This window comes from Herpailurus yagouaroundi, unplaced genomic scaffold, assembly GCF_014898765.1.
Source record: "Herpailurus yagouaroundi ecotype Mexico unplaced genomic scaffold, PumYag 214, whole genome shotgun sequence".
In the NCBI taxonomy this organism is placed as follows: domain Eukaryota; kingdom Metazoa; phylum Chordata; class Mammalia; order Carnivora; family Felidae; genus Herpailurus; species Herpailurus yagouaroundi.
Window position 1 is genome coordinate 6,388,689 of NW_024412445.1, and position 7,806 is coordinate 6,396,494.

Consider the following 7,806-nt stretch of genomic DNA (forward strand, 5'->3'; position numbering starts at 1 on the left):
AAAAAAAAAAAAAAACAAAAAAACAAGTAGGGCCACTGGACCAGAGGGCTTTAGAGATTTGATGATATTCCTTCTCAGGGAAATACGCTGTCTTTTGATAAAAATCGGTCAAAGCATGGGGCGCCTGGGTGGCGCAGTCGGTTAAGCGTCCGACTTCAGCCAGGTCACGATCTCGCGGTCCGTGAGTTCGAGCCCTGCGTCAGGCTCTGGGCTGATGGCTCGGAGCCTGGAGCCTGTTTCTGATTCTGTGTCTCCCTCTCTCTCTGCCCCTCCCCCGTTCATGCTCTGTCTCTCTCTGTCCCAAAAAAATAAATAAACGTTAAAAAAAAAAAATCGGTCAAAGCATTGTGTCCTTTTAAACCCTATGCATACAGTTGTGGTCCCTGCTGTCCTGTACATGAAGGGGCATGGTGTTAACCAACTGATTAGGCTGTCCCCAAATATAGTTGGTGTTCGTAATAGTAAGCCCATGATAAAGAAGCAGTTCCCTCATATTAAAAATAACATAAATATTGATTAATTGTCAGTTCATTCGGATTTTCAGAGTAGTACCAAAAGAAATAACCGAAGTAAAATATATGCACTCGTTCCTCATTTAAAAAAAAAAATTATTGGGTGCCCGGATGGCTTAGTCTGTTAAGTGTCTGACTCTTGAATTTGGCTCAGGTCGTGATCTCCTGGTTCCTGAGTTTGAGCCCCACTCCAGGCTCTGTGCTCACAGAAGATTCTCTCTCTGTCCCTCTGTCTCTACCCCTTCCCTGCTCTCTCTCTTTCTCTCTCTCTCAAAAATACAAAAAAAAAAAAAAAACAAACTCCCCCCCCCCCCAAAAAAAAAAACTTAAAAAAATTATCATTTGCTCTAATCCTGGGTTGTATAATCGAATGATACAATTTTTTGCATTCTTTTCCCGGAGTCAGAAGTCATCACATTGCTAGAGGAAGTAATGCTATTTTTCTTCTGAAAACTGTGACTAATTAAACACTCCTTCTGGACGGGCCTTAACGCTCCGTGTGGAGTGGCTTTGAGACAGGGTAGACAACAGCAAAATCAAACCATCACCACACAGAACTCCCCATTCACACGTCTCTGGGTTTCAGCCTTGCAAACCACAAATTAAGCAACTCTCCACGAATCCAAAATTTGCACTATGCTTGTAAAGCCTGTGGTCGCTTTAGATAATTGGTTCATCCACATTCAGCCAACTCTTGGTGGATTTTTAATTTTCTTTAACAATTAACTGATCCTTGGTGAAATTCGCTCTTCCCTACTAACACTGCGCTCGATCCAATTTCAACTTCGTCTGTTGTCAGAACTGCAGGAATCTCTCCAAGTGTGGGGCAATTATATTTCTAAAAACAGAGCAACACGGAGAAAGCAAATCTGTTTTTGGCAAGGACAAGGTATCATAAAGTAGGAGACTTGGTGGAATCAAATAAAGACGTTACACATACAATTGCACCCCCCCCCCCACACACACAGAGTAAATTAGAATTTTAGAAGGTGTCTGCTTCCAAAATAAACAAGACACATCGGTGTTAAAAGCCCAGTTCTGCAGGTTGCCATCCTGTTTAATTACCTTCTCAGGTTAGGAAAACTTGCTAGTGCTTATTCTCTTCCAAGGCACATTCTCCAGAATTTTAGCAGTATATAACTATATCATTTAAGACACGTTTAAGTTGCTTTCTGGATTTAAACAACATTGTTTTTTTTTTTTCATTGACATGTCCTCGCCCTCATTTGCAGCCCCCCCCCCAACATCATTCATCCACCCTCTCATTTATTTGGAAAATTTTAGCAAATTGCTTATATCTCTACCAGACCTTTTCACTTACAAAATCACTATAGAGTCACGATGATAACCAAGGTCACGTTTTGTTTTTGTTTTTGGGGTTTTTTTTTTGACCTGTTCGCCTGGCCATTTCTGCAGTCCCAACGTTGTGGTCTACACTAAATTAAGCACAGTGAAAATAACTAAGAATTTAAAAATTTGCCATGCAAAGACAACACTCCATTATCTTGCACTGTTATTGACAATAACTGTCGCTGTGCTAAAACTTGGATCTCACCCTTAAATATTGTCAAATCTGTCCGTGCACCGGTATCATCTGCCAGTGAGGATGGTGCAGTTCTGTGTTTGTATTTGTTTTATGGAGAGACAATGGGAGATGGTTTCATTGGGTTCTGGGAGGGCGGCTCAGAGGTAGGGGCACCTATCAGGGGAGGTCCCGAATGCCACTCAGCTGGTCTCTCTCCAAGGACTCCTGGATCTACAGAAACACACAGCCGACAAAAGCCAAGGGGTCCATGGCCAAGAACTTGCCGCCGGATGCCTTTGGAGAGCTGGGGATGAAGCCATTCTTTGCTGTGTGGGCCCCTGGATTGCAGAGAAGACAAAAATCACCTGGAAAACTCCAGAATTGAACCTTTCCATCGCAGCCGTCCATATGAACATTGGCAGAGATATCAGGGCATTTGGCCCATGTCTCTGGGAGCCTCACAACCTGCAGACCGCAGTCCATGGGACCAAGCCGACGGAGATATTAGTAGGGGTCAATTCGTGTCAGCGGAAGTTGGTGTCCGGAAAAGGTGAGTTCTGGAGAGCAAATCATTTTCTGTTTGCATAGCGGTTTACAAATCGGCTGAAAGCCACTTGGTTAAAGAAGAAACAGTATTCCGGTGAAATATTTATTCTGCCAATATGCTGTTCAAAAATAAACGTGTGAGGTTTAAAATAATTAGCGGTTATGCAGAGACGCATCGGCGCGCATGTTTCCTGCCCTGCCAGGCTTTTCCCGCCTGGACTCTGTGGGGTTGAAATGAAGACAATCAGGCTGGAATTTGAGGACGTGTGACGGTCACACACTGTTACAGTTCAGAGTATCTAAAACCTATGCTTTCTTCCGCAGCAGCGTTTGTAGCCCCTGGGACGTCCGGGAGGCGCAGTCCGTTAGGCATCCCACTCTTGATGTCAGTTCAGGTCACAATCGCAGGGTTCTTGAGATCGAGTCCCACCTCAGGCTCTGTGCTGGCAGCACGGAGCCTGCTTGGAACTCTCTCTCTCTCTCTCTCTCTCTCTCTCTGCCCTTCTCCCATCTCTCTTTTTTTCTCTCTCTCTCAAAATAAACAAACATTAAAAAAAAGTGTGGGGCCCCTGGGTGGCTCAGTCAGTTAAGCATCCCACTTTGGCTCAGGTCATCATCTCATAGTTCGTGAGTTCGAGCCCCATGTCTGGCTCTGTGCTGACAGCTCGGAGGCTGGAGCCTGCTTCGGATTCTGTGTCTTCCTCTCTCTCTGCCCCTTCTCCTCTCTCTCTCTCTCTCTCTCTCTCTCTCTGTCTCCCTCTCAAAAATAAATAAACATAAAAAAAAACAAGCATTTGTAGCCCCATCTACACCTCCATTAAACTTGTATTTATAAACCCCAATTTTTATTGACTTAATGCAATAAAATGTCTCATGGGTGGATGATACCCCCGGCCAGACGGCCGCTGTTTTCCAGATGGGCATTCGAAGTTCCACCTTCATCCCCACCCCCACCCCCACCCCAGGGCCCTGCCGTCCAGCAGGTGGGGGAGGAGACATACCCCACGAGTGCCCGCACCACAGCATGGATGTTGCACTTTATGGGTCAAGTGATTCCACGTCGGGGGAAGACAAGCTGAGAAATACAGCCCCTGCCTGTCCAGCCCGTTCCGGAAACAACTCCTTACCAGGAAAAGAGTGGCACAAACGAAGCCGTCCCTGCCACGCGTGAATCCCACCCGTCACCTTTACAAAGTCCCCGAATCCCTGAATCAGATTTCCACAAGCTACCGGCAGCCCGTGTCTACATGGGGCCGCATCCACAGGTCCGCAGGAAACCACCCCAAGGAGTGGGGGGTGAGGTGGTGTCTGAGAAAGTAGGGGAGACTGCTGACATGGCCCTGTCCCCAGGGACGCTGAGATGTCGTGTACCCTCCAAGTCACCAGAGTCCAGCCACATGTGGTCAATTAACAGTGGTCTGTAATCATGAACTGAGTTCTGGCACCGTGTGGGTCCGTGCAAACCATGCATCGACCAGGCGTTCTGTGCCCAGCATCGCTCTGTTTGTGTTTTCGAAGTACCAAGAAAAGCCTCATGGACTCAGAGTGGGCTTCTTTATCCTGTGCAGCCACTGGCTTCTTCCACGTATGTGCTGACAGATGTCCTCTGCCCTTTATTCCTCATGGGAAACATGCCCTCCCTGACCTACTTCGTGTAGAATGATGCCTGTATGAAAATCACTGCCTGCTTTATTCCAACGACGTTTTGGGCCTATTGCTGTTTCAGCCCCCACTGAGAATAGAATGAGAAAATATTGAAACAAAACACAGCAAAACAGGGGCGCCTGGAAGGCTCAGTGGGTTAAGCGTCTGACTCTTGATGTCTAGTCATGATCTCATGGTCGTGGGATCCAGCTGTGTTGGGCTCCACGCTAGGCATGGAGCCTTTTGAAAATTCTCTCTCTCTCCCCCTCTCTCCCACTCTCTCAAAATAAATAAATAAATGAGGGGCACCTGGATGGCTCGGTCGGTTGAACGTCCGACTTCGGCTCAGGTCATGATCTCGCGGTTCATGGGTTCGAGCCCCGCGTCGGGCTCTGTGCTGACAGCTCAGAGCCTGGAGCCTGTTCCAGATTCTGTGTCTCCCTCTCTCTCTCTGCCCATCCCCCACTCACACTCTATCTGCCTCTCAAAAAATAAATAAACATTAAAAAAAATGAAAAACTCGATCTTCATTCCAATGTAAGCAAGTGGTATTTCTGGCCACGCACATGGATAAAAATGGTGAACCCTATTTCCTATAGGTATAGCCATGCATGCTGACTTCAGGATCTTTGAATCAAGACCAGGAGCATTAGGTCAATGCCACTGGCTGGTCCATCTTTCAGGAGAAGGTCCCGAGCCCATTTATGGCAGTGTTTGGATGAAGGAGCGTAATAATAGCAAGTTAGCCAATGAATGCCGTGCGGAAGTAGGAGATGTAGGGAGTAAAAGCTACCTGTTTCAAGAGGCCAGAAAAGCCGGCCTGTTTGCCAGTTGGGAGATAAAACCCATATAGAACTCAGAAGGGAGCAAGGAACAAGCGTTCCGAGGCTTGGGGACAGGGTTTCCTTGTGTTAATGGGTCTGGTAGGCAGGCATCTAAATATGCCTCCTTCCTCCAAAATTCTGCCCCTTGGTCATTCAATGAAATAGGAATCCAGTTGCTTCTGAAAGGAGACTTTACAGATGTTACGTTCACTCATCAGGTGACCTTAAAGCAGAGATTATCTATCCTGTCCCAATGTAATGACAGGACCCCTTCCAAGCAGGAGGAGGGCAGAAGAGGGGTTCAGCCTGGGAAGAACTCGAAGACCCAGTGCCAGCTCTGTGATGCAGGGGGTCCAAAGGACCCTAGATGGGGTCCCAGGGACAAAGGAAATGGCAACCTCAGTCCTTGGAGGATCTGGTTTCTGCAAAAGATCGGCATGAGTTCGGAGGCAGATTCTTCCCACAGCCTCTCTGAACGTGATGACAAACAACTTGATTTTGGTAATAAATCGGGGTGAGACCCAAAGCACAGAACCAGCCCAGGGAACCAGGACTCCTGACCTACGGGACTGTGAGATAATACATTTTGTTGTTTCAGTTGTAAAGTCTGTAGTAATTTGTGATGGCAGCAATAAAACCAAATGACCCAATCGATACTTGGTGTCTCTTCCTCCCTGCTGGAAAGTTAGGGAAGGGCTAGGCCAAGGTTGTCCTACTGTGGACAGGAGAGCTGTAGAGATTTCCTTCGTACAGTTGTGGATGTGCTTCATTCTTCCTAATGATGCGAGGCCATCCCTATTTAGACATCCGCCCTTATGAAAAATTACTGTAAAGAATATTCTTCAATAAATACATTACGTGAGTTTTTCTATAATATGGATCCATGGGGAAAGAATTGAGGAATCAAATGATGTATATATTTTAAACCCAGATCACATCAAACATGTCTAAAAATTTCCTACTAATTTTTAGTCTCGCCAGCACTAACGTGATGACCTCTTTCTCTCTCCCTTGCCAATAATGGGGAATATCAATGTTAAATATGCTGTGAATCGTTTCTCCCTGATATTATTTTATCATTTTATTTAGTGTAGATTTGTTCATATCCAGTAAAAGGTTATTTTGTAAAATTGGATTTTATCTATGATCACTGGGTTTTGGGTCTTGCACAGAAAATTCTCTCTCTCTTTCCCATATATATATATATATATATATTTTTTTTTTTCTTTTTGCCCTACGTCAGATTTCCTAGGCATTGTTTCTTTATTTGTTTGCTTGTTTAAGTTAATATAACAAGTTTTGTTTTCCATTTGAAAACTTTTTTTTTTAATTTTTTTTTTAACGTTTTAATTTATTTTTGAGACAGGGAGAGACAGAGCATGAACAGGGGAGGGTCAGAGAGAGGGAGACACAGAATCTGAAACAGGCTCCAGGCTCTCAGCTGTCAGCATAGAGCCCGACGTGGGGCTCGAACTCACAGACCGCAAGATCATGACCTGAGCTGAAGTCGGCCGCTCAACCGACTGAGCCACCCAGGCGCCCCGAAAACTGTTTGTTTTTAACTCTGCTATTCGTTCATTTTACTTTTTTTCAAGGCTTAATGTGTTCCATTATTTCTAGCTTCTGAAGTTTTATATGTATTTTAACTCTCTTACATCCTTTTTACAAGACGGTCTTTTGCTACTCTTTGTTTCTAATGCCATGTTTATGGGTGTGTGTAATACCCATGTGTACTTTTTGCCGGTTTGGGTGTTAATATCCACATCTTTCCAGCTCATGTGGATTGTATCTATGTTGGACTATGCAAGCTGTAAGGATGACGTCAAATCAGATAAGTGAGCTGCACACTTGACCAGTTTCATATGGTTATGTAGAAAATGAATTTAAAATTTTGTATGTCTTGCCTATTGTTCGATGTGAGCACCGTTAAATTTTTCTAGACTTAGTTTGCTATACCCTAAGATTATGAAAATACTTACTAACCTGCATTTTCTCGCTTCTGTAATCTTGCTTGCTTAACACATTCCTCCCCTTCCCCTTCCCCCTTCCCCTTTTTTTCTCCCGCCACAAGTAACGAACAAAGCCTTCCCGCCAAAGGACAGACAAAGGACGCCCAATCAGAGAACAACAAATGTCCTTACTTTAAAATCAACTAATCAGGCCCCCCATAATCTGAAACCTCCCCTATGCTATTTGTCTCTGTCTATAAAAACGCTGTACCAACCCTGATCGGGGCCTCTTAGCATCACTGGCAACGAGTGTGCGGAGGTCCAGGTTTGAACCTGCAATAAACGACCCTTGCCACTTGGTTTTGACTCACGACTCTGGTGGTCTCTTGTGGGGGGTTTTGCGACCTCGGGCATTACAGTTAGACAGCTGGATGGCTGTTAAAATCTTTGTTCCACAATGCTATAACTTCATGCCCTTGCACTGTAGCTCGATATACTTGTGATTTGCTTGTTGTAACATCGGTTTCTAAAGGTTAGACTGATAAATCAATAGATATTCAAACGCGAAGTGTGTGTATATGTATATGTGTGTGAATTTAAGGAGTCTTTTCAAATTTACCTTAAAAAAGTAGAATCACTAGATCCACTTTTTACCAAGTATAAAATGCCCAGGTACAGCCTCACCATATTTTCTTTCATCTTGGTAAGACTGACAGGCTAACAAATGGTAACTTATTTCTGCAGTGATTTCAATTGTGGTCTTAAGAGCCAAGCTAAGAATTTGCATTGGTTTTTACCGGTTAATA